Source organism: Sylvia atricapilla, chromosome 4 (assembly GCF_009819655.1).
Source record: "Sylvia atricapilla isolate bSylAtr1 chromosome 4, bSylAtr1.pri, whole genome shotgun sequence".
Lineage (NCBI taxonomy): Eukaryota > Metazoa > Chordata > Aves > Passeriformes > Sylviidae > Sylvia > Sylvia atricapilla.
This window is the reverse complement of record NC_089143.1, coordinates 20,087,629-20,114,649: the sequence shown is the minus strand read 5'-3', so window position 1 is coordinate 20,114,649 and position 27,021 is coordinate 20,087,629. Positions and strand designations below refer to the sequence as shown.

Below are 27,021 nucleotides of genomic sequence, written 5' to 3'. Positions count from 1 at the left end.
ATCAGTCAGGAAAAGAAAGAAAGGGCAACTTTAAAAAATGTGCCTGGCCCTACTGCAAGGCCAGGCATGCTCCATCAATCCTAAATTTCCACAGAAGCAGCCTGTCATTCTCTAAAGCAAAGTGCAAGCTCACAGCTGCATGATATAGGAGCACTATTCCTGCATGAATGCTTGTGTTTGCATTTCCAGGCTGCGAGGACAGTTGGAAGAGATCAGGAATAGTCCAGACAAATAACAAGACACGGATATGCAAGAAATCTGACTAATCAAAGAGAAAAACAAGAACCAGATAGGCAAGATATTGTCCTACAGCATTGGGCAAATGTACATAAACAATTCAGAAAATAAAAACTCACTGTTCAGATTTTCATAAAATAATTCCAACTCTTAGGATAGATACTGGTAATTGCCACATGACAAAAACACTTTCCAAAATACACTGGCTGGTGAAGACTCATGTTTGGAACACTTCACCTTTTTCATGCAGAGTCAACTAAACAACCTAGTAAGTCTAAACAATTTTTTTAATCTATGTTCCACTGTTTTGATGTATAGGAACAGAGCAGTCTAAAGGACAATAAGGGGATAATAATCTTTAAATAGCATCCTTTTGAAATTTAGAAATAAAAATACATTTATCTTCACAGAAATCCCAGTGATAATAGTCATCACATGGGTTTAGATTTTTTTTTCCAAAATCAGCATCATTTACTTTCTGTTATTATTAAGTAGATATGGAGATAATCTTTTTAGATAAATCTATGACTGAAGTTCCTCATACATTTATTACTAAGTGTTAAACCCAGTCACAAGAAAAGGATGAACTACTCTCCCAGGTACAGAAGAGAGAATTTAGTAGTCACATCAGTTTATCTGTTGCCACCAAAACAAATTCAGTTACAAATTAGAAATTACAAATTAAAATAATTATTCTCTATAGTGAAAGTTAACTATATTAGCAAATATTAAATTATTTTAGACATACTTTTTCACTATTTATGTTTCTTTATAATGACTATGTAATAATCAAATTCTGTGAAGTGTTAAAATCAAAGACACTACAATGAAGTAGTAGCTGTATTTGAGTGTGATAGAAAACAGATGGGCCCTGAGACTCATTCCATATCCTACTTTTTTACTTTATTCTTTTCCTCTTCGTGACTTTTTTATTAATGATCATGCATTCTACAGCTGTCAGTTCCCATAGCACTTGCCTTATTTAGTGTCATACTTTTCTATTCAGAGAAGGAAGTGTTCACTGTGAACTAAACTATATATAACAAGGTATATTTCAAATCAAGTAAAGTCGGTGAGTAGCAAAGAGGCAACAATTTCAACATGCAAACTACAAAATAGCCATTGGGAAAGGATATTTCCTGGGTTACTGCTGCTTTACTTTTCTTTCTGTACTACAGTTTTCTAGCAAACCTCAATTATATTCTCAGTATCTTTCTAGACAAAAAAAAATGTCTTTTCTAGAGATCAACAGTATATTGCTGTAGAAAGAACAGTTACACAGAGTGGGGGTTTACTATTTCCTAGTATTTCTAAGCCTAAAAACTCTGTCATCACTGCAGGACTACCACAAGATGAAAATTCCAAAAATTAGGCATGATTAAACTGCCATCCTTACCATACTTCTCTAGCAGGAGGAACAGGTAATTTTAAGATGATACTTGAAGCAAACAACTTGTTATGTTGGGGTTTATGCATGGCATACATAACTGCCTGCTGAATACCCAGACGTACGGATTATAAACACAAAAAAGTCAACAGAAGGTTGGAGAAGTCTGTCAAAGGAGCTTAGCTCTCTTGACTGAGACCAAAGCAACTAAAGCTCTTCTTCTTTAGTAATGGTGACAGATATAGCTGAGGTAACACAGTGGTCAAGTTAGCAAGTATATGATAAATATAAGACACTAAGTACCCTTCTGTACTCCACATCTTAGATGCCATAGCAGGTGCTGGGAAAACAAAAAATGAATAAAGAAAAGAAATCACAAATGAGAAAAATGTTTATATCAGTAATCTATTCAGTGATTCCAGAAAGTGTCTCTGTAAAGAGAAACCACCCCACAAAACCACAAAAGCTTCACAAAGATTTGGTTTATTTTACTGCCTGCAAAATATGGTTGTGTTTAAAAGTCTCAGTACAAAAAGAACTTCAAACTTGAAGCTTCAAATGATATTGTCTCTAACAAAATGATAGCATCATATCTGTATGGCAGATTTATTCTCTTCCTATCCAACCAACATGCTGGCAACTCACCATACCTTTCTTTTGTCCACAGGTTTCTGAGGCAGTTGTGTTGGATTTTAATTTAAAGAGGTGAAGAATGAGCAGCACTGGTAGCTAAGTCACAAGCTATATTTGTTCTGGGACTTTCCACACCACAGCTCCTAGTCCTGTTGGAACGTTCTCCTTTTCATCAGCAAGGAAGACTTCCTGTGCAATATTAGTGACATCATCTGTTAAACAAAAAAAAAAAAAGAGATTGAAGACAAATCAGATTTCATTAACAGCTTGGATGGCAGCAGTGCAGTGGAAATTTATTTACACAGGGTAACAAAATGCAGCAGAATAATGTATCATGTCAAACCGTAAGTGTGACATGTTCTTTCCATTACAAACACATATGGAATGGTGGCCTTTGCTAGATGGTCCTCAGTGAAACCAGGATGGAAGCTGCTAAGCTCCTTGGCAATTAGATGAGGTCAACCACGACTGTTAACTCTGCCTAGCTAACATTAAATTTGCATTCCATTTCGACACAAGTTATTGGGTTTTGAGATACCTAAATTGTCATGGTGTCCCCCTATAAATTGTCATATACAGATTGTCCACTGCCATGAATCTTGCTAAATACCAAAAGTATACCAACATAAGGAAGGTATCATGTGCCATACAGAAAGGAGGACAAGACTAAATTTTAGAAAACCTAAATTCTGCTCTTGAAGGCAATGATCACAATTTCCTTTCTGAAAACAAACAATCAAAAGACAATGGACAGGGCCTTGATATTGTCTTACTCCATATTACTTTATAATACTTCAATGAATTTTGATTGCAAGGGGAAATGTTTTTGTTGATGTTCACTGTGTGTTAATTTGAACTGATATTTCCTATGCACAGAAAAATTTACAGAAATAAAATTATCATTATGGGGATATCTTCATGGAAAATATTACCCTGAAAGCTTAATGACTAAAAGCAATTCAAGTTCCTTAATGAGTATCATCTACCTCAGTTTTCCTAGAGTCTCCAAACACCTTTAACTACACCTTTCACTGCTGAGTGAAAAAAAGAAAATCAAGTGTCCTTAAAATTTTCTCTTGGTATACCTCTTGCATTAGAGATTGAGGACAAGTGAATTGAACAAGCCAAACAGATTTCAGCAATGTCTGAAGCAGGCATGGCCATCTGGGAATCTCCAAAGCAGAGGGCCAGCAGACACAACACAGAACAGGTCAAACTGTTTGCCTTTTGGGCAAGAGAGCTGGAAGCCAGACAAAACTCCACATATAAACTGTGCTGAAATGTGACGGATCTAACTACTATCATGTACAATGTTCACATCTTCACAGAAATCTGTATTTCACATAAAATACATCAGGATTGCATCCAATGGTTCCAGTCTCAAAAACAATTTTCTAAACCCCTTCCCCTGCTGGGAAATACTGCATTTCTCTCTAGGGGTTTGTTTTAGGCAACACCATGTATTCTGTTGCTAGTGGCTTAAAACCTAAACCCTTAGGGAATTTGCTAGCTTATTTGCTCTATAAGGACAGGCATCTAGGTAGTATTTAATGGAGAAAGGATATCTGCATTTCCTTAGGGCCAAATTAACGGCTGTGAGAGAATACTTTTGAAAAGGATGAAAGTACAGCTAGGGCCAGATCATGGCAGAAGATCAAAGTGCTGAAACAGCTTAGTTGGCATATTTAAGTAGCACAAAACACTGGAAAAGAGGAATTCAATTTATTTATATAGTAACAAACTTCCTCAGGCCAAGCGCCTCGATTTTTTATGACGTCAGATATGTCTTACTTCATCCTATCCTCATCCTTTTTGAGTTGCCCTATTCTTAAATATTCCAGTATTGTTATTCCACATAAAAAAATTTGCTGCTTTCTTCTGGCCTTCACTGAGAAATCTGAATACATAGGGAAATCTGAATAAAAGGGAAAGAGAAGGTTTCCCCATATTAACATCCACTATAGAAATACCTAAGACAAAGCAAGAATTTACTTGTAAAAGGCAAGGAGACAGCAATAAGATGGCCAATAAGATGATAACAAAACAGGCAAATACCCACAAGACTCAAAAGGAAAAAAACCCTGAAAACCACAGCCACAAATTCCAAAGTTATCTGGGTAATTTGTCTGAATTGGAAAATGTACTTACCTTCTAGCATATCCAGCAATTCTGTAATACCATTTCTTCTAAAAAGTAAGTTATTTGATCCTAATAAGATTAACAGTTTTTTTGAATTCTCTAGTAAACTGGGAAATAAAAAATATATTTTATTTTTGGCCAACTGGCCTCACTATATAACAAGAACAATGTCTACAAAAGTTTTGAGAGAAGAATTAAAGAGAGTGTGTGTAAGTTACAGAAAGAAGAGCAAATAAAAAGTAGTAGTATAGTGATGTGACAATATCTGCTTCTGAAAGTGGATGCTTCAGTAGCATAACATATGAGTAAGATTAAAAAAGATGATTAATTGGCAATAAGTCTTGCAAAAACTGGGACAAATTTGAAACAATTAATTACACCAGTCAGTACAAGTTGTTAGAGTGGTATTCACAGTGAATTACCAGCAACCACTGGAAAACTACAACCTAATAATCCTTCATAATCTTCCTATAGCTTCTTAAAAGATATGGTAACACAAAAATAGCTTAAAATACTTGGATACTTAATTTCTCATTTCCAGTAACTGCTAAGCTAAATCTATTTCTAACGGTGGAGACGAAGTATAAAGAGGGGAAGCTATTACTGTGGAAATATATCTGTTAGTCTGCAAACAAACAGAGCATAAACTACAGTTGTTCAAATTCATTCAGAATTCAGAATATACCACACACACCAAAAGCACCACAAAGAACCAAAACTATTATAGAAATAATTTGACAGATGAGCTGATGTTTGATCCATTACTAATTTCATTCAGTGCAGTGAAGTTACCATCACTTTTATATCCCATAGTTTTGGCAGCACACGCTAAATAAAGGAAGTTGATTCAGTTATGTCCTTTATCATATAATGGCTCTCTATAAAAATATGGTGTTATAAAAATGAAGGGGTTTCTCTGTTTACATGGAAATAACTAGAAACATTTGTCAACAATCCCAAATACTTAGGAAAGGATGGAAGGTATTCTAGATTGTTTGTTCACGTTTTCAATCACAAACTGTAATACATAGAATGTTTGGTGAAAGTTCTGTTTCTCACACTTTTACCTCCATCATGTCAGGCAGCATTGCATCTTGAGAGCAAGGTAAGTTTAAAGGTAAGAGAGTAAACACTGATGCCAGCCTTCATCCTTTCCCTGAGATTCCCAAAAGGGGAATCCCGAAGCACTCGGGTTCTCAGAGATTTTAGCCGTATCTGTTCACATGAGACATCTTTGTCTATTTTAACTCTTAAACAGAGTGCATTACTTACAGAAGTTTTAAAAAATAACTACTAAGGTGGACAGCTAGTTTTGATTTCTTCTTGGAAAGCAGACCAGCTGAGGACAATTTCTCTGACAACTGGGGTAATGTCATGTACAGTTCACATACGCAGGGTTTGTGGACTATAAGGAGTGGGGATCTCAAAAGAACACCTTGTTCTGTAGAAGAGTGGTACAAAACCTTCCTCCTCTCCAACATACATCAAATTGGAACAGGCAGGGTCCAACTACAATCCCCAGAGGAGAAAAAAGAGCAATCACATCCTTGGCATATGGTTACAGAAAAGCAGTTTCCCTGAATGTTTTGGAAGCCCTACGTCTTTGTACAGCTGATCCATATTTTGAACTTCTTGAAAACAAGGCTTTTTGGCTTTAAAATGACTAAGCATAAAACAAGATTGACCCAAATAAAAGGCAGTTTCTTTGGGAAAACAGTGCTGAACACAGCTGCGAGTTCTCTACAGTAGTTGCTAGAAATTTCAGTTGGCAAATGCTTTTTAATGAGAATATGTACATTACCACTGGCTCTTTGTCAGAAGTTATTCTAATCGACAGCTGGGGGTGGAGGGGTTCTTTCATACAACCAAATGTTCAAAGACTAAAAAAGCATATTTATTTCAAAAAGCCTATGATGTTTTACTATGATGCTTTGTATTCTACTCTAAAGCTTTCTATCCAAAATATTAATTTGATTTAAAACTTTTTAAGAGATCTACTTGTCAGGTATACAAAATAAATGCAGGGAGACTGCATCTTCCGCTTCCTGCCCCTGCTCTTGGATTTATAAGACTGTGATGCTTGCTTTGATACCAGATTCCCTGGGACTTCCAACAGAGCAAAAACTTTATTTACACATTAATAACTGGCACAGATGCAGCCCTTCATGAAAAAGACTTAACATTTTGACAGCCAGAACCTGCCAGCAACAAAAATTTATGCCCAACATACATCACTTGCTTTCTCCTTTACCCACTCAATGTCTGACTAATATACAGTATCACAACCAGAAATGTGCTGCCTTCTTCTGTGGCTGCACCAAAAGCAGATTGGAAGAAAGAAAACAAAGGAAGGAGAAAAAAAATTTTAAAAAGAGGTATTTCAAACAATCTCCTGAAAGCAAAGCCAGTCTAAAGGGAGGCTTCAGTGTGAATGCATCATGGTCCAAGGAAGAAATAGCACAGATTATGCCACAGCGTCATCCCCCTTCAACACAAAGACTTATCAGCAGGAAAATACTGTGGCACGACCTTTATAGACCACCCTACATATCCTGAGCAACACACACTTTGAAAAATGTGTAGCCACAATCTCCATTCTTTACACAGTGAACAAACTTAAAGAGCACAAAAATACTTCAGAAACTTGTTCTTCCTTCTTATTTTTAATATCAACTTTGAAATCGATACAGCAGAAATCAAAGACATGATAAGCAGCAAGTTCTTGGCTACAAATACTTCTTTCATTACTACCAGGGAGCGATGAAAATCTTCCTGATCTGTTTTCAACTCTTCTTTTTATTGCAAAATACATCTTTGGTGGACAAAACACAGAACTTTTATTTGGATATAAGAAGCAATGAGAGATATAGAAGAAGTCATTCACTTTCCCACCTCCTTTATGTTACATCTTTCTGTTTTGGCATCCCCATAGTCAGAAACCCTTCGGGATCATTTGAACTTCTGTCAGCAATGGTGGACTACCAAAATTAGGTCAACAATTCAAATCTGTTTCTATGTTATTCTTTTTGCCTTGCTGCAGATTACTATGCCACAATTCCCAGATGGAGAGCCTACCAATGATTGAAAGAGTGCTTTCAGAGGAATTGGTATCATTCCTGACACCTTGCTGTTTTAATTGGATTGTCAATGCAAAGAAAAATCTTCCTATTCTTTCTCTTTTTCTCTGAAGTAGGGGGCAATTGGAATTCTTGAGCATGTGTTTCAGAAGGCTCTGAGTGTAACTTGCTTCTACAGTTGATTTAAAACCATAAAATGCATTAGGAAAGCAAGCTAATTACAGTGTTTACTGGATTTTTTATGACAAATATGGTGTGCAAACTGCAGGACAGGGTTGCTTTTGCATGCAGAATTAGGCTAATCTGTATTCTCTGTTACATAGTGCTCATGTGTAATAGTCATACAAAAACTTTTTCAGTAATTAAGATGAACAGGATGAAGTAGCAATTGGAGGGAAAGCTATCCATGTGAAATTCTGTCCTTTAAGCCTACCAACACATTCTGTATTCATATCAAATATCAAATGCACAAAAGCTTTTATAAAACAGATAAATGGGCTTTCAATGGGCATGGCCAGAGACTACATAGCCTCAGTAACGCTAAGAACCAGCCTTTTTACACTTTAAAAAAAAAAAAAAAAAATCAAGTCAACATAAAATGTTTTCCCCTACACAGATTTCTCTGCTGAAGGCTAAGACTGGTGACACCTCTCAGCCTGTTTACAAATGTTTGTGGGCTCTTTTTGTTCCCAGGTCTGCCAAAGGAGCCAACCAAGTCCCTGGAGGCTCTCCCATCCAAGACCCTTTCTCTCACACAAAGTAAGCTTCTAGACAGGTTCCATAAGGGAAAGTGGTCTTAGGCTACTCAGACATTACAAAATAGACTGTTCTTTTACATTAACATTAATTTTTATGTTACCACAGGATTTATACAAATGCAACAGAGATGGGAACACCAAAGTCTTTATAATCCTCCATAAAGCATCATCCTACAAAGCATAAAAGTGGGGGGGTCTAACACTTCAGCAGGAGCAGTGCCATGTGCTTTAAGAAACTTGCAGGAATATTCTTTTCTTCATACAGTCTTAAACACCAGTAGGTTTTGAGAACTTTTAAGAACAAAATAATGCTCTTCCACACACTCTCTTTAGTCCTTTGTGACTGACGAACAGATCCAGTGAGTTTCCAGTCACACATAGGCCTCAAAAACAGTCCTGTGTAATCCTCATCCCTTGGCTTGACACCTCTTGGTCTGTCTGCCTGTGCTACACCAGCAGAGAGTCAAATGGGACAAGAATTAAGGGAGATGTTGTGAGATATTGTGCCATTGCTCTGCTTTGCTTTGTGCTCATTGGCAATGCTTTGCTTCCAGATCAGTTTCAAGCTGCTGAGTAACTATTTTTGTCCTCTGGACTTACCCAGCAACCAAAGTTATTTTATCTTGCTGTTATCCAGCTTACTCACAGGCATAAGCTGGCGCAGTGAAGGTTTAAAGGACCGCTTTTCCTCCCTACTCCCACACACAGCATCCAGTGCTGCCTTATCAAACTGACGAAGATCACCAACTCACTATCTTCTTCAGTATTTTAGACACTTGAGATTTTTCAGTTTGAAGCCTGAACAAGGACTCTTCATATGTCTGCCGCTGATAAAACAACTACATGTATTGCATGCCCAAAGTCCTTCACACAATGGAAAAGAAAAGGTTTCACCCTCCAAAAAGAACTCCTATTTTTTCAATGGTGCTCCACAGGGCCTAGTATTTATATAATATAAGTCTAATGCAGGATTGATTAGGCTACTCAGGCCTTTTAGCTTCTCTCACATATGGCTTGTTTATTTACTGGTTTGCCTCAGCAGTTCATTCAGTATATAATTATGCATAACATTTATTTTACATTTATATGAGTACAAGCAAATACATACAATGGCCTCATAAAGAAACAACCTAAGTCTGAACAACCTGATATGTTTCCATATCCCAACTGAAAATCTTTTATGCAAATGCTATTCAATTATCAAACTTAACTTTAATGTGATTAATTAAAAAGTAACAATTTTTTACATCAGCATTTGTAATGAGTTTGAAAATTGCCAAATGTGACCATTGCTACAAGTAATAGTGTTCACTTTTCATTTACTTGTGTACTTTAAGAAATCTGCACTGTGTGTTTTATTTTTCAGAGGTTTTGACAAACCAGTCACAAAACTCTTCTTGCAGTTCTGTGGCAGTCCTTCCCTTTATAAGCTAGATCCTTAAAGCTAGAAGAAATCTTAAAATATGTCTTTCAATAAGGGACGATTTGAAATTAGTACATTTAAAATTCAAACCCAAACGAAAGCTAAGTGCTGTGCCAAGGATCTTTGCCAGCTGGAGTTCGGCATCATGTGAAAAACTGGGAAAGCATAAGCTTTTGCTTTACAGTGTTACAAAAATCTTATAGGATCATAGTCTTCCCTTTAATTTTTTCACTCATTTTAGACAAATTCCTGACTTATGGGACTGGTCTGTATACAAATACTTGTAACTCAATAACTTTTGGGAAGTTAGCTCAAAAAAAGACAGCTAAGTATACAAACAGATCAAGTACCTGTAAATCTAAAGTATATAGAACAGCATAAAACTATCTGTCAGGAGGGGGAAGATAGGGTGTCAAAGACCCATTACAGAGATAGTCCACCATCTCTATTTCTATATGCATATTCCCAAGAACAGACATGTACACATACAGGAAGCCATATTAAAGGTTAAAAGTAACATTAAGCTGGGAGAAATTTGATTTTAAAATTTCAGTACCAGCTTGTCCTATTACTCTTTTTGCTTTTTAAACAGAGGCCTCTTTATTTTGAATCAGTGTTGCAGGGTCAACTGGAATACACTCTAAAATCCAGGAAAGCAAAGATAAAGTCATTTGACATCCTGCCTTCAGACAAGTTATCAACCCTCCATCCCAGCTCTCTTCTCTCTGTCCCTTAACACATATATCCCCATCTTCTTTTTTATTATAGACACACAGTGCCTATTGTAAGATTAATAAAGCAAGAAACAAATGAAACCATTTACATCGAATCTGCAGCCTCACTGAACTCCTCACCCAAGAATAAGCGAGCAGGTCATTGTTAGTGCTCCTCCTTTGCAGGCAGCATATGCCAAGGGAAGAGGTTTACACAAGGTCACCCAGTGACTCAGCAACAAACTGGAAAAGGACTCGAGGCAGCCCAGCCTTGTGCCTGATGTCAGCAGCAGCTCAGCCTCAGCCACAAACCTGCCCTCCCAGGCCCCACAGCACCCATCAGCTCTGCTAAGGCACAAACTCAGTGACCTCAAGTTTGTAGCTTATTAGTAGAAACTGCTTCAATTTTAACAGCAAAGTTACAAATGCCTACATTTTCTCTAAGAAGCGCACAATACAGATTTCAGAATGATGATAAAAATGACCCGAGCTTGTACATCTGCAAAATCTGTGCTTCTCAGCACTCTCCTGCAGATTTTGACAATGACTGAACATTTAACAAGTAACAGAATCCAGATCGCCTATTATTCCACCTACTCACAAATGGGATATTTTTCTATTCAGAAGCAGCATGTTAAAGTGATTTGCTGGAGGGGATGGTAAAAAGCAGGAGGAAATAGTAAAAGTTTCCTTCTCCCAGAAACCTCAGCAAGTTCAATTAAACAATGACTAGTGTAACAGCTTGAAACAGGCACTGTTTGATACAAAGACATCACTATCTTTTAGTAAAGGACCTCATGCTAGTTTTACATGAACAAAGACTGCTTCCAATTAAAATCATAGTAATGGGGGATGGGAGGAAAAAATCAACCCAAATGCTCACCATGTACTTGCCTTTATGGAACAATTACCCTGCAGTGAAGTGACATCCTTCTCCGGCCATTTTGCCAAGAGCACTGTAAGGGAGTGCTCTAATGTGCAAGCATGATGAATTTTTACTGGGAGGTCTCTACTGTGAGGATAAATGGTACACTTCAAAACATACAAATTTTACAGCTGTTACTGAAACTGCATCTTCCAGTCAAGAAGAATTTAGATATTCAGAGATGCAAAGAGATAGTGTGATTTCTTAAACTAGGCAACCGATATATAAGTGCAATTTGTCTACCACAGACTTTTCAGTCCCTAAGACTGAACACTAGCTGTCCCAGCTACTCCTACCTATGCACAGAAAGAGCAAAGGCTTTTGACACTCTCAATTCAATACATTTAGTTGTTCACTAGCAGCACCAAAGGCACACCTCACATATAGAAAGGAAAGCCCAAGACTACTGATACTAAAAATGCAAACTCAATATAAGTTTCTTTTAATATACTAGATTATATTCTTCCTCTGCTCCATCTTCCCATTCTACAGAGAATGAATTCTCTTCTTCCTGTTGCACACAATACCTCACCACTTCTTCCTATCCTCTTCATCTAATTAATATTTTTGTACATCATGAGTACTAAATACATTTTCTTCTAGAGATGTTCTGGCTGACACATATCTAATTAAAGTCAGAACAGGTGTTCTTAGCTCAGAATAAGCTGGTCTTTGAAGGTGGCCCCTTGTGTTTCAGACCTGATTAAAAAGCCGCATCCCCAAGACCTTGTTTAACTCCTCCACTGACATCAGCTGGATTTAACAAAGGCTAGGTGAGTGCCACTGCCTGCAGACATTGCCTTGTAAGCATAAAGAGTCAATGACCTCTCCTGAGGAGTAAACATCTACAATCAGAATCAGGAAAAATATGTTGGAGCAATTTTGGTCATCAATGAACAGAAAGACAGGAATCCATTGAGTTGCATTTTGACAGAGCTTTGCCTTCACTATTACATCATCAAGTTCTGCTTGTAGCCTCCCCAGCAAGAGCTGAAAATACCAGCTGTGAAAATCAGAGTGTCCTAAAAATACATCTGACATGGCCTTCTCAAGATACATTAGAGAAACTAATCTTGTTCCACTAAGTAAATCAAAAGTAGGAACACACCTCCCAAAGCCTAGCATCTGAAATCCTTTTTCCTTCCTCTCCTCACACATTTTTCTCATAAATATATATATATATATATTCACATACACACAGCAATACATATGCTGTACACCAAAACAGAATGTTGTCGTTAAATGATGTAGCCAGAAATGGCTGCAGAATTGGCAGAAAAAGTTCATTTCTGGGATGCATAACACCCTGGTCTAAGCCTCAGATGCAGCAACTCCACCAAGCATTACACTTGTGTTCACTTAAGTCAGGAAGACCTTGAGCTGGAATGTGCAATATCCCAGTAAAACATCCCTGTTCCACAAAGGTGACACCAGGAGGCAGAGTGAGGTTTCCTGCATTTGTCACACTTCCCTCAGCACTTCAGAAATCTGTTCATACAAATGTGCAAAATACTCACCTTTCAAGTACACAAGTGTGGAGACCAGAAACAGACACAAACCTGCTTCTAACTCTCCCACAAGGGAGTTCTCATTATTCCGACATATGCTGAACTTAAAATCCTTGCTGCACTGACTGCAGTAACACAGCTCAGCTTATTTTACTTTGCCAGCTCATGAAGTTCAAACTCAGCATCCCTAACTGCAGCCCAGTGCTGTTCTGTCATCTCCACACCTGGACAGTGAATTCCCCTTTTAAAGTAATTACAGTTCCAAGAGAAATTTGCTTCCAACCTTTGCTCCATAACAAGCTGATTTTGATATTAAAATTCTAATATTATGTTAAGAAATATCAAGTGAAATTCTCTGCAATACCAAACATACTGTACCAAGTATTTTTATTTACAATTCAGTTAAGACAATTTATGTCAAATAAAATTATCTGAAATACTATGACCAGATCTGTTTTCCTGACAATTAAAAAAAATATTTATTTTTCACTTTCTTTATAATACCACCTTTAATGAAAAGCATAAAATAATCATAGAATCATAGAGCACATTGGGTTGGAAAGGATCTGAAAGACCATTTAGGTCTAACCCTCCTGTCATGGGCAGGGACACATTTCACTAGAACAAGTTGCTAAAAAAATTCTGAACTTGTTTACTACCTCTAACTTAAATACTGAACAGAAATATTTTTAAAAAACCTCTTGGTCCAGTTTCAGCTTTGTTTTTTGGGGTTTTCATCCTTTGGTTTTCCCACATTGGATAAATCATTTGGCTTTATACCACCCTTCTTTTCACTGTGTGTTTAAATAAATACCTCCCAGTAAATAAAGTTTCAGATTAAATAGACTGCTGCTTGAGTCAGCAAAGATATGCTAGAAAAAGAGAACTAACATATGCATGGTACTACATCAAAGTATCCATATTTAATAGGCACAATGGAACAGTAAAGGCAAGGAAAATGCAACCATCAGCAGAAGTCACATTACTGATAAAATATATTGAAGAAGCCATGTAAAAGCTGGCTTATACTTATTCCTTATCTACACAGCAATAATTTATTTATCTTTTCATATATATATTTATTTATATTTATATATTTATATATACAGACATCTAAGATTTTACTTTTAGCAACATGACAGGTCTTATATATTTTCTCTCTAAAACATTGTTAATAACATGCCATTTAGAGGTCCTTTAAGGGGTTAAAATGGGAAGATGTATACTTTGAACTTTTATTTCTGGCAGAGATTTCCTTTGTTGCAAGGCAGGCCAATAGAGTCTGAATGCTGTGGACATTACCATTTATGTGGTGGTGTCCTAATTACCACTCTCTGCCTACCATCTAAAGGTCACAGTGCTGGGTTTGTTCTTTTTGCTTCAGCACAGCCCAAAGGCTTCTAAGGAAGCTGTTCACTAGGTTGCATGTATGCATTATGGATTAAAATCCAACAGACATTACAGTTCTTCATTTCCACACATGTCACTTCAGGCAAACCTGCACTAAATTTATTCTATCATATGGCAAACGTTCACCTAGAAGCTTTTATAAATCCTTGTGGGATTCCTCACAATGCTCTATAACTAACACAATTTGTTTGCTGAAAGCACAGCAAGCTGCTGTAAAACAAACAAAATTCAATTAAACTTTATACTAAAATATTGCCAAGTATGAAATGCCACTGTATTTCAGATTTGATGAGTTCAAAGCTAATTAATTTCAGACCACTGAACACTTAACACAAAGGAGAAATTGTTTTTAAAGATTTAAAAAGTAACTTGAATAAGCTTTATTAGATATGATATGTGTGATATGATATGGATGTGATATGATAGCCACCTAATTATCATCAATTTTTAAACACCAATCCAAGCAGTAGCATTTGGGAAAAAATGAAATTAACCTGTAACATGCTTGGTACTATTGGCACTATTTCACCCAGAGGGTTACAGAAAGGAAATTATCACTTTATTCCACTAGATCCTCTGCCTGTTGTACTGCAATAGGATAAATTATCCCTTCCCATTTGGTTTTGACATTTATAAAATATGACTTAGTATAGATGCAAGCAAGTCATCAGCATGTTTAGAGAGGAAGGAAAATGATTTACAGAGACACAGCTAGATTGTCCCATGTATATACTACTACAACTGTATACATTACCCTGAGTTCCATTAAACTTTGTAATTGTATTTGGAAATTTTTGTGCAATATACTCTAATTCCACAGGCTAGAGAATGGAAGCCCCCTAAAACTGCTCATTAGGATTGCATTAAACCTGAGGAACATAATCCCAAAACAAATTCTTGAAACTGAAAAAATTGAAAACTAGCCATTTAGAACTGAGGTCTTTATTCACAATCAGCACCACAGATTTCTAAAATACCAAAAGGCAATTGATTAATCTTTAACATGAATGCGTAAATCAAAAACAATCCAGGTTAAAAGTTGATCTATAATATTTTAATATAGCACAAAATGTATCTTTACAAAACATACTATATTTAGAGCCTTTTAAAATAATTAATGACCCCCAAAATGAGGCAAGGATTAAAACAACATGAGCAAATGATTTTTTTTTACAACAAACATGAGCAGGCAGAACAACTTTTATTCAAGTCAGATCTTGTCTAAACTACAAAAGCAGGATAACAAGTTATAAAACAGCTGGCTCCTGCTAATTACTATTTCTAGATTTATTGGATTTTGGCCTAATTAAGGAATTTAATTAAAATCCAATCTACAGCACAGATGATAACTGTATTAAGCACTGCAGCTTGGTGGCTTTGTTGGATCATTAGCACCTCTTGGTGAGTGTCAAGTGCAGGGCACAGCTCTGGGCAAACATCCTCAGCCCTGTGTCCAGGCAGACACCCAGCTCAGGGAGCACTCTCAACACCCTCCTCAACTCAGAAATCATCATTACTGCTCACAGCATCACACACAACAGACCATTTCTTACAGAATTCAGGTAACTGTAAACCAGCAAACTCACAGAGCAAAGGAATTTAATGTTTTTCATAAGTCCTAATGCCAGTTTTCCCATTTCTCACCTGATTGCCAGCAGGGGCTAAGACAACAAACTGAAATCCGCTTTAAAGAATGCCAAAATGAAGCCATGCGTCAGTTTACCAAGACTTGAGAGAAGCGTTTGACACTGTCATCCCACAGCACTCTACCGGAGAAAACTGGCTGCTCCTGGCTTGGATGGGGGCACTGGAATAGTCTGGGCGCAGAGAGTGGTGGTGAATGGAGCTACATCCAGCTGGGGCCGGCCACCAGGGGTGTGCCCCAGGGCTCAGTATGGGGCCAGCCCTGTTTAATCTATATCAGTGATCTGGACAAGATCAAGTGCACCTCAGTCAGTCCACAAAGCACACCAGACTGGGTAGGAGAGTTGCTGGAGGGCAGGAAGGCTCTGCAGAGGGATCTGGACAGGCTGGATCGACGGGCTGAGGCCAGCAGCAGGAGGCTCAACAAGGCCAAGTGCTGAGTCCTGCACTTGGCTCACAACAACCCCAGGGTGTGACACAGGCTGGGGCAGAGTGGCTGGGAAGTGGTCTGGTGGAAAAGGACTTGGGGGTGCTGGTTGACAGTGATGAACATGAGCCAGAGTGTGCCCAGGAGGCCAAGGCAGCCAGTGGCACCTGGCTTGGATCAAAAATACAGAAGGATCAGGACAATTGTCACTCTGGCACAGGTGAGGTCATACCTTGAGTTCTGTGTTCAGTTCTGGGCCTCTCATGACAAGAAAGACACTGAGATGCTAGAGTATCCAGAGAAGGGAAACAGAGCTGGTGAAGGGTCTGGAGCACAAATCTCATGAGGAGCAGCTGAGGGAGCTGAGGGAGTTTCATCTGGAGAACAGGAGGCTGAGAGAGATCTTATCATTCTCCACAACTACCTGAAAAAAGGTTGTAGCCAGGTGAGGACGTTTCTTTCTCCCAGGAGAAGAGAAAATGGCCTCAAGTTGGAAATGGCCAGGGGAAATTTATATAGGAAAAATTCCTTCACTGAAAGGGTTGTCAAGAATTGGAACAGGTTACCCAGAGAAGTGGTGGAGTCACTATCCCTGGAAGCATTGAAAAGATGCACAGATGTGACATTCAAAGACATGGTTTAGTGGTGGACTTACTGGTGCTGGATTAATGGTTGGTCTCAGTGATCTTAAAGGTTATTTTCAACCTAAACAAGTCCGTAATTTTATCTATATAAAACCCTCCATATCACTTCAAATCATGATGTATAGTGCATAATAAAAACTCTTTTTATCTGAAAGGAGAAAATCAGTATTAAAAATGAATGAGCTTGAAACACCAAAGTCTAGAATTAAGTCTAGAAAAGTTAAGCAGAGGAGCTCCAAGAAGGGGTTCTTATGTTATCACATCTTTCCCAAACTATATAGAAGGTCTCAAGTAGTACCATAGTGGGCTGGCCCTGGCTGGATGCCAGACACACATTCTTATCACTCCCCTCCACCAGGGGACAGGGGAGAGAAAATATACTGACAGATACATGAGGTGAAGTAAGAGCAAGGAGAGATCACTCATTCAAGTACCATCACAGGCAGAACAGACTCATCTGGGAATATTAACTGAATTTATTACTAACAAAATCATATGAGGACAAGGAGAAGTAAAATAAATCTTAAAAACACCTTCCTCTTCCCCCTTCCCTCCTTTCCAGGTCTACCTCTTCCATTCAGTGGTGCAGGGAGACATAAACTCCTTTAAGAAGCCTTTAAAAAGCACTTAAGCCTTAAGAAGCACTTAAAAATATGCGGTGCATCTGTCTCAAAAAACAGACAAACTGCAAACAGGCAGGTATATTCAAGAATAAATGTCACATGTGAGGTGATTCCCTTCACTCCCTTTAGTCAAAGTACTGCAGCCAATTTCACACAGAAATAGGCCAATTATGGCATCTAGATAGAGGCCACAACAGCCTAAAAGGCATGACTGAAAATAACTGGAATTGTTAATCTTGAATATAGGAGAGCTAAGTGTTAAGAGTCTTCAGATCTGTAAAAGGTTGTAAACCAGAGACAAACTAATAAAATCTGAGTTCACTGGGAAGCAGATGATAAAGGAGTGAGACAAGATTAATACTCTGAGGGAGAGGGGGAAACCACTAAGGCTGCCTAACCAGAAAGAGATTATCTAGAAAGAAGTAGCCTAAAAAACCTATTAAATCTTTCTGAGAAGCCATCTCTATCAGGCAGGCAATTAAGAATAAGCTGTAAAAATATATAGTGGTGCTTCATCTATCCATCCTACTGCTAAGAACAATGAACCAAGTAATGTCCAAACCCATTTTTAATTCCTATAAAGTTTTTTTCAAGGGGGATGGGGGAGGGGGGAAGGCAGTATGCATATATAAATTTATTTCTGCATGGCATGTCAGTTCTGTAGGAGAATTTCTCAAATGCCTCTCCAGTAATTTAAGGGTCACTTAAATGCCAGGCTAAGATAATTTGATTACTTAGAGGACTCTCAAGGCATTCTGAAAGAGCCATGTACTAATGATCACTACTCTGGCCTTATCACCACACTTGTAATATTTTTTGTGGCTGCTTTAAATACAGCACTGCAGAGTAGAGTTTCTCTCTTTTTAATGGAAGAAATCAGCCACAGTATGAACTTCAATCTAAACCACACACTGTCTCTTCAATGGTTTTAACAAATTACTTTAAGACCAGGTATCTTTAATCACATGGGCTTGCACATCTTACACAAGAAATAAAATCTTGCTTTTCTAAAACAAGAAATATAGAAGTATTCATTGAATTCAAAATGTTAAGAACATCTCAAAAACTAAACACCCCAACCAACTAAAAATACTCAGTTTTCCATTGAACTGTTTTTAATAATTTCTGATTAAGGTTCATCAATAACTAAAAAGAAAATGTCATTATGTACCTCACAGCTACAGAACAGAACTGTAAATCACATTTAAATTTACCCTCTGAATTGATTGCCGAATGAGGCAGAAAATCCACTGTTGTCCTATCCTTGCATATGCTTTTCTGAATTCTATTAACATATAAATGACAGAACTCCAGAACAACTGAGAACTACTTATTTCTATTTTGATGAGCTGCCAATCAAGATGAAAACTGCACAGGCAATGCAAGAATGCCAAAGACTTACTAACTCAATGCCTTCTGAAAACAGCGGTACATGACATAAAAAATACGTGCAAATAGATGTGCTCACATATCCTGGCACAGTTTCAAGGAACCACTGAGTAACCAGTCAGGTGGGTAGGATACTTGTCTTTCTTTTTTTCCTTCACATTTTTAATTCTAGATCTTCTGGCAGTACACCTTGCTCTGATACTAGACACCAACAGGTGGTAGGACGATTGCACTTTTGCTTTCCAGGAAGTCTCTGGCAAGACTAAGCCACTCTAATGCGACAGGTGATCACCTCAAAGTTCATAGCCGGTGTCAGGCAGGTTGGTGTTGAGTATCTGTAATGGGAAGCTACTAAATGGGAAGCTACTAAATGAAACCAACATGTTGATAGTACTGACTTTGTAACAAATGTACTTTTCATTCTAAAGCCATTGCTTCTCACAGAAATATGCACAAAAAATACAGTTTTCCCACTGAATTTAACAAGGCATGTCAGAGCTGTTAACCTCATTTTAGTATTTTGTTTTACATAACACCAGTCCTGCCAGGCCAAGACAGCTCCAGTGGGCAGATCAAGAAGAATGCTCCTGCGGTAAGTGCTGGATTCCTGTATTTCTGTATAAGCTCCATCGGAATGAACCAGCTCCAGGTCAACTGATTATTTCAGTGTGAGGGTCTGGGTAGGAAAGAAGAGTCAAGTTTGCTATTATAGAACCAGCTTAATGGTTAAAAACAAAAATATTATTTTTATTCTTCTGGTAGTACCATTGTTTGCATGCCTGGCTAGCCAGGAGGGTTATCAGTGTGCAGTGCTGCTGGACAGAATTCCTGGTTATCCAGGTGATGGGGTAGGGTGATAGCACGGCTTGTCAGGACCTCAAGAGTTCTCTATTTCAATTTCCTGCTCAGGGGGGCAGCTCTGAGGTCTGACCACATGGCTCAGGGTTTTATTGGGTCTGTCTTGAAAACCTCCAAGGATGCATCCTGCAGACCTTCTACAAAGTATCCTCCAAGACAACCAACACAGACTATATTTCCCGTCCTGTATTCCTCATTAATCTACTGGACGCTGAACTTGCAGTTATTACAACCTAGACCAAGATAACACCCAAAGACCAAACACAAATCACTTTGTTTCACTGATCTTTTTGCATCATTACACTTGATCATGTTATCTTCCATTTTAATTCACTGATTTACTCACAGGATAGGAGAGATTAGAGGAGAAATAAAACTATTTGTGTAAATACACAGCTGGCGAACAACTATCACTTTTCATGCACTTCCAAAATACACCATAAACATTTTAACAAAACCAAATGTTATAACATTTCTACAGCTTTATTGCTGAAAAAACACCACTTTGTCATAGGTCTTATGGCAGATGGGTCAGAACTAGTTGTCACATCCTCCATCTGAGTAAAAAAAAATCAAATACAAATGAAGCAGAAAAAGAAATCTGCTCCAGTGTAGCCACTTGAGAGACATTATTCTAAACCCTTGCAGATTAGCAGGGACAATAGAGCTCATGAACATTTAACAGCTGGGCATACATGGGCACAGTGCAATGAGGAGGAGATAAACACCCCACCAACACAACTGCTACAAATTTATTCCATCTCAATATGTAGTTCAACTCAAAAAGCATCTGCCATATCACCTCAAATCTTGAATGATGGTGGGCCTGTTGGCACAAGCATCAGCAGTGATTTTTCTTTATGTTATCAAGGACAACACAGACAATCTGCTCTGTAAGTATCAGTTCATTATACAATAAATAATTGATCACTATTCTACTGACTCCTCTATAATCATTCAAGCTTGTAGGCAGCATAACTTCTGAGAAGAAAAAAAAACCAAACCAAAAAAAAAAAAAAAAAAAAAAAAAGACACACAAACACTAAGAGGTTTAATTTTACTGGCATTGCTCTGGAAATGGTGAACTTCCACTGACTGAACAGAATACTTAAATGCTGTGTTTGTTCAACTAACTGCAAGTTTCTCCAGTTCATCTACAGCAGCTTTGATGCATTAAAACACAGAACATAAACTCCTGTTCACTACAAAAGATTTAATAATACATAAGACTTTCCAAAACCAAATCCTTCAGCACCCAGAACTGACTTGACATGTTGCGAAGTGCTACATTTCATTGACAGAGTTGCCTTTATAAAGTTCATTTTATAAGTGGATTAAAGACTTGAGAATTGTTGGTACTTTCATAGGTCATGCATTTTATTATTATAAAAAATGAAAACAACATAAAGATGCCATTGAAAGATCTGATTTTGTACTTTACCTGTTCTGTTCATGATTGACAAAGAAAATTATCACCAGCTTTGCACGTTCTGTTTCTTATATATCAGTATTATTTACTGGTATTAGAAGGAAGCACTGAATTCAAAACAGGTTTTATGCACATTTCATGACACAGGTTGCCTATGGTGTACCAGTCAGGTTACCACACTGACTTCTTTTTCATATTTTATTATATATTCCTCTGTTTTGCAAGAATATGTTATGATTACACTGCATTTCTGCCTGGATGAATCGATCTTTGTTAAGGAAACCCATATTGTAAAACTGTTAATCAAAGAATATGGTTCTCTATTAATAAACATGAGGGAGGAAGGGGGATTTTGAGACACACTTGGGAATCAGACACCCAACTGAAAAGAACCAGGTAATTAATTCAGTCTTTAAAGCTATCTCCCCACTTACAAAAAACACTACACAAGTTAGGCTCCTGATCTTGTGTTCAACAAGATTCTACCACATGCAACAGAAACTGAAGGACTTACTACTGACATTAATGCTTCCTCATTGCTCAAAGCTAAGATTTTGTTCAATGAAATGTCTGTATTTGGATACTAAAATAACTTAGATATGAGGAAGCTGGACAAACACTGCAAATAATCTTGGCAGCACTTTGGTCTTCCTTAGTCTCCAAAATGCAGAGACAAAAATAAATAAATGAGCAATCAAGCTCTGCTTCTTTCTTATGCAGACAGAATGGTAGAAAACTGTACCACCCCTACAAAGACTGTAGCAGTCAAAACCATTTTGCCCTGACTGAAAAGGTTAATAATGTATAAGAATAGACATGTAAGAAATAAAATGACCACAGCCAGTATTTGCAAGATCATCACACATTGGTACCAACTGTGCGACAGGCATCCAATTCCTTTATTTTCTCTCTCTTGCCATTGTGTTTCTAAGAAAAGCAAGAATAGCCTTTTAAACCATTAATCTCAAGAAATCCAAAATCAGACTCTGAAACAATCCAGAAAATTGAATGAAATTTCAGACATTACTATTTGAAATATCAGAGCATGACTAGAAAGATACAAGATCTATCATATGAATGCCAATATTCAGTTGTAAACAAATCACATATAAAGAATACAAAGAACAGTGCTGTCAAAACAGCAAGCATGACAGTCAAATTTCGCAGCTCAGTTTTCATACTAAGTGTTTAGACTATGTAGTATTTTTTCTAAATATGAAATGGATTTTAATGAATTGTGTGCAGCATTGTTATTTCATAACTATAATATCACTTAAGGCATCTTTCTCACTGGAAGTTCTAAGTAAAATTAGTTTTCAAATTATAAGAAGGAAATTAATTTGAATTGAAGAGAAAATTTTTTTAAGAGATCCTAAAATCAGAGATCCTAAAAGTCAGAGGTCACATTTAAGCCCAAGAACTGTGAATTTTAGGAAATTATCTCACTTCCACAGTAATGCTAATAAATGAAAAAGAGACATGACGGGATTTTCAATACCTATCAAAAAGTAAAAAACACCACAATAACTAACATAAAAAATGACAAAAAAAAGTTTTGAAGTGTTTCAGAACGCAAAGTACACAGAATCTAATGGCTTCCCTTTCTTTCCCCAGCCCTGGCAAAAATAACATTGTATCTTCACTGCAAAGACATAAGCTGGAAAGATATGCAATAGGAATACAAAGGTTATCTTATATTTTTTTCAGATATGGAAATGAGCTTGCAGATCTTTGTTGTCTGTGTATGGCCTGCCAGAAGTCTCACTGCATTACTGCCATTTACGTGTGAACAGAAAGGATGGAAAGAAATTACCAACATCCAGTGAAAGTCATCACACAAGAAAGACTCCCTAGAATTTTTCTGTCATAGCAAGTAAGTCAGAAGAATTCAATTTAGGATACTATGTCTTAATAAATTGACCAAAATCTGTGTAATATCTAAGTAGCAGTCTGGTCAATCAAAGCAATGGCCCAAACATGAGCATTTAGTGAACACATGAAAAATTCTTGTCAAATGTAAGACAATATAAGCTTGGAAAACTTTACTGTAGGTGAGAGAACCAGACTTTTTTCTTCTGTGTTTATTTTTCTAAATTACTCACAGATTCACCATCTGCATTTTTATGCAATATGCAAAGGTAGACAAGAACACAGACTGCTGAAGAATGTAAGCATAACCAGCGTTGCTCAGACCAAGACCATCTAGTGTAGCATACTCTTTCTGACACTAACTGGGTACTAATCCAGTAGCAAATAGCTTGGGATAAACCTAAGAACAAAGCAAATGAGGAAAAATGAGGCAAAATTATGGAAGGGTTCCCACGCAAGAAAAATTTGTGTAGATCTCTTAAGCTCAGAAGAAAGCAATTTGGAGGATATTCATAGAAATGTTTAAGAATCAACAGGCCATTCTCTTCTAGGAAAAAAGTATAGTAGGGTGCAGACTTAGAAAAAAAGCAAGGGAGGCAGCTTTTCAAGGAACAGGCAGCAATGTAGTGAAAACAACTGAAAGGACCTGTTGCTCTAGAAACGTATACAATTTGAAAGAGAGAATGGACAGATTTCTGCAGAAAAAAAATCCAGTGATGGCTTCTAAATACAAATAAACCACACTCAAACCACACAAAACCACTAACCTGCAACAGCTGGAGAACGGAAGAGTAAGTGGGAAGTGTCTCATATTCTTGTCCTGACTTCTTTCTTACCCCAGACTCAGCTTAACAATGCTCAGGGTATACACCACATGTTATAATAAAATTCATTATTACACAGTATCACTTCTCTTTAATTGTCACAAAAACATATAAAAATGGGTCAGCTCGAGATTATAATAGACTTTACTTAATGTTTCTGATTCTTTCTCTAAAAATTATGGTCCTGCTCATTATCTGAGAGCAGGTGTTAGACTAAGGATCTGTGCATTACAGCCAGTTCTGCAAGAGCAGGCTTCCAGTATGCCAGTGGTTCAGCTGCAAACATCCATCTACCAAAAGGAAAAAAAACAAAACCGAACAACAAACACCACCCCCCCAAAAAAAAACCACAACACAACAACAATCTCATCTTAATTTTTCTCTTGTTTTTTAAAATCTGATCATTTTAATAAGATACAAGTTATTTAATGACAGAGAGATTAGCAGAAGACCATTTAGGAGTTTTGTTTTAGAACATCTCTTACAAATATGAGCTTTACCAAGTGAAGTTTTAATCATTTTCTCTTAAAAGTGCCACCTGAAAAAAACTGTGCTGTCAGTTTCCTCCTGTTTCCAAGCAAACTCTTTATACAGTTTTTTCATTGGATAAGAATAGATAACAAGCCTATTTTTAGTTAAGAAAAAAAAAAAAAAAAAAAAAAAGAAATGGACATTAAAGCACACTTTGGGAAGAGGAGGGATGAAATAACTACATAAACACTGGTTACAATCTTTGTATTATCATGTCAAGTTGTCATGTTGAAATGCACAGAAAAAGAAAACACAAAAGGGAAAGGAAAAAGCAGTCTGACAGTAATTTATACAACAGATTTCTTAAAGCTGTAGGAATAACAAGTCCTCTTTGATACACCTTGTTTTTTCCAATCATACCTTAAGGCCTTTTTCTGAAGATCACTGGAACTACTTCTTAGTGAAGGCTTAAGAAAATTCTTAGCTAAGGTATGGCACGATTTTTCTTACTCCATGATATTTATCAGGGATGTTCAATTTTCTGAAAAATTCAGAAAGGTTTAAAACTCATATTGCCAGAGCTGATGAGGAAAAGAAATGTGAAAACAGTAAGGTGAGTAACAATTCACATATCTTGATAATTAGAATCAGCAAATTTTAAAACCTCCCCAAGATTACACAAGTAGTCTGTGAAAGAACAAACTAGGACAATCCCATTAAATCTCATCATCAACAACTGTTACTAATCTTATTATGAAAGCCTTACTTCTGCTTGAGGTAAGGCACAAATTTCTTATTTGCCTCAACTTTCCTCTCTTAATATCCCATTAGACTTTACAGTAAACACTATTTATGAGTGTAAACGTACTTAGAATCTTTCTCAGAAGTTGGCATGTTGAGGTTTTTTTGTCTGAAGATATCACCATATTTTATTTCTAACTACTTTTTCACATTATGAACAAACCCACTCAATGACTACAAAGTTCTGTCTTTGAGATGAAAAGAAAATCCTAAGACATATATTGGGATGAAGTAGTGTAACTCACTGCCAAAAATACAGAAGAACACTTTTCACACTCAAATCATTTTCAGAGCAAAAAAATTCACAATTCAGAGCACATCTGAGGTTTAGTCCATTCTGTTCTCTCTAATTTTTAACAGTTAATTACAAAAATTTCATTTTCTTTACAGAGCAGGATTATGGGCAACAAATGAGAAACAAATTACTTGTATTTTCAGTTCCACACCTGCTGACATATCATTAAATCATTTTGCTTTTTCATAAAAGTCTAGCTGCTTCTTCAATATCATCTTTGCTAATAATTTCCTTGCAGAATTGCGCCTTTTTAAAAATAAAAGTTCCAATCTTCATGCACAGCTTGTATCAACATTAAATAGACCAAAAAGCAACAGAGGTACAGCTTCTCTACTCAGTTGCAAATTAAGTTTTGGATACATTGATTTACAGGAGTTGGATCTCTCGCTATGTAAAAGACTCCTGAATTTACAGTGGTGCTTAGAAGAAAATGTGAGGTTGGTCAAATAGCTAAAATCAAGGAGAACAGCACGAGAGCAGGCAAGGGTGTGACGGTATCTATCAAAAGGAGAGAAAGGAGAAAGTCCTCTGGGACAATCCTGTGACAATCCTAGCAGTATCCAGGAAACTTTAATGCACCAGCACACATTCCCTACAGTATAGTTAAGTTACTGGTTTCATATAGATCCACAACACCATATTAAGCTCTCATCTTCATGTGCAGCAGAATTTAAAAAAAAAAAAAAAAAAAAAAAAAAAAAAAAAAAAAAAAAAAAAAAGCTAAAAGATCTCATTGCTGAAGTTGCAACCCAATTCATCTGGCTGTAGAAAGAGTTAGGAAACTGCAGTATTCCCTACACGGCTATAGATAGGATATAAAATAGTCATAACACTGCTAAGCAGCAAGGCAAGGCCTCAAAATCTTCTGCCTTCAAAGGAGTCTTAGGCAAATAAATCATCCCCTAAACAAGAGGAATATGCACCTCATTTTCAAGAGTTCAAATTAGTATCTGCAGTTGCTGTGCAGGTGCTTCCTTGTGTAGGATGCTCAGTTTAAAGCAGCAGAATTGTATGACTCAAGGATAATTAGGTCACAAGTCCTCTAGAGAAAAACATAACTGATACTTTGATCACTTGCCCCCGATACAGTGCAAACATAAATCACAAACCTAGCTTTTCACATAAAAAGCCTGAAACCTTTGAATTACACTGGAACACATATGCACTTATCCTGACCCCAAATATTAAGTTCCAGTAGGAATTTTTAAAGTGGTAGCATTTAAGAATACATAATAACATCTTTTCATTTGAGCCAGTAACAAAACCTGAAATTTTTTTCAAAAAAGAATTTATTTCATCTATTTCCCCTTATACACATAACATACCTTTGTACCTCCTGCTCTCCCTAACTAGCTGCCAGCCCTGAAAAGAGAGAACAAAGGCAAAAAAACACATCACACAACAATTCTCTCTCTTTATTACAAAAAAAAAAAAAAAAGTGCATTTCTGTGTGCACACATGATAAAAAATCCCTTGGCCTAGAAAATGTTATATAGAGTGGACTTCTAAAGAAATAACATAAAAGCAAAGTGTTTCA

At 37.0% G+C, this 27,021-nt stretch overlaps 2 long non-coding RNA genes across 2 annotated transcripts in view; one reads left to right on the top strand and one right to left on the bottom strand.

The window, feature by feature from the left end:
* The window catches only part of LOC136360191 (uncharacterized), a 56,563-nt gene that overhangs the window by 390 nt on the left and 29,152 nt on the right, over positions 1-27,021 (bottom strand). Inside the window, exon 2 of the long non-coding RNA XR_010743430.1 lies at positions 2,290-2,469. This is a non-coding gene — a long non-coding RNA (uncharacterized lncRNA). The remainder of the gene's footprint in view (positions 1-2,289; positions 2,470-27,021) is intronic.
* Positions 1,468-23,099, top strand: LOC136360190 (uncharacterized). The gene is made up of 4 exons (XR_010743429.1): positions 1,468-1,658; positions 2,292-2,601; positions 19,454-19,529; positions 22,932-23,099. It is a non-coding gene; the product is annotated as an uncharacterized lncRNA (long non-coding RNA).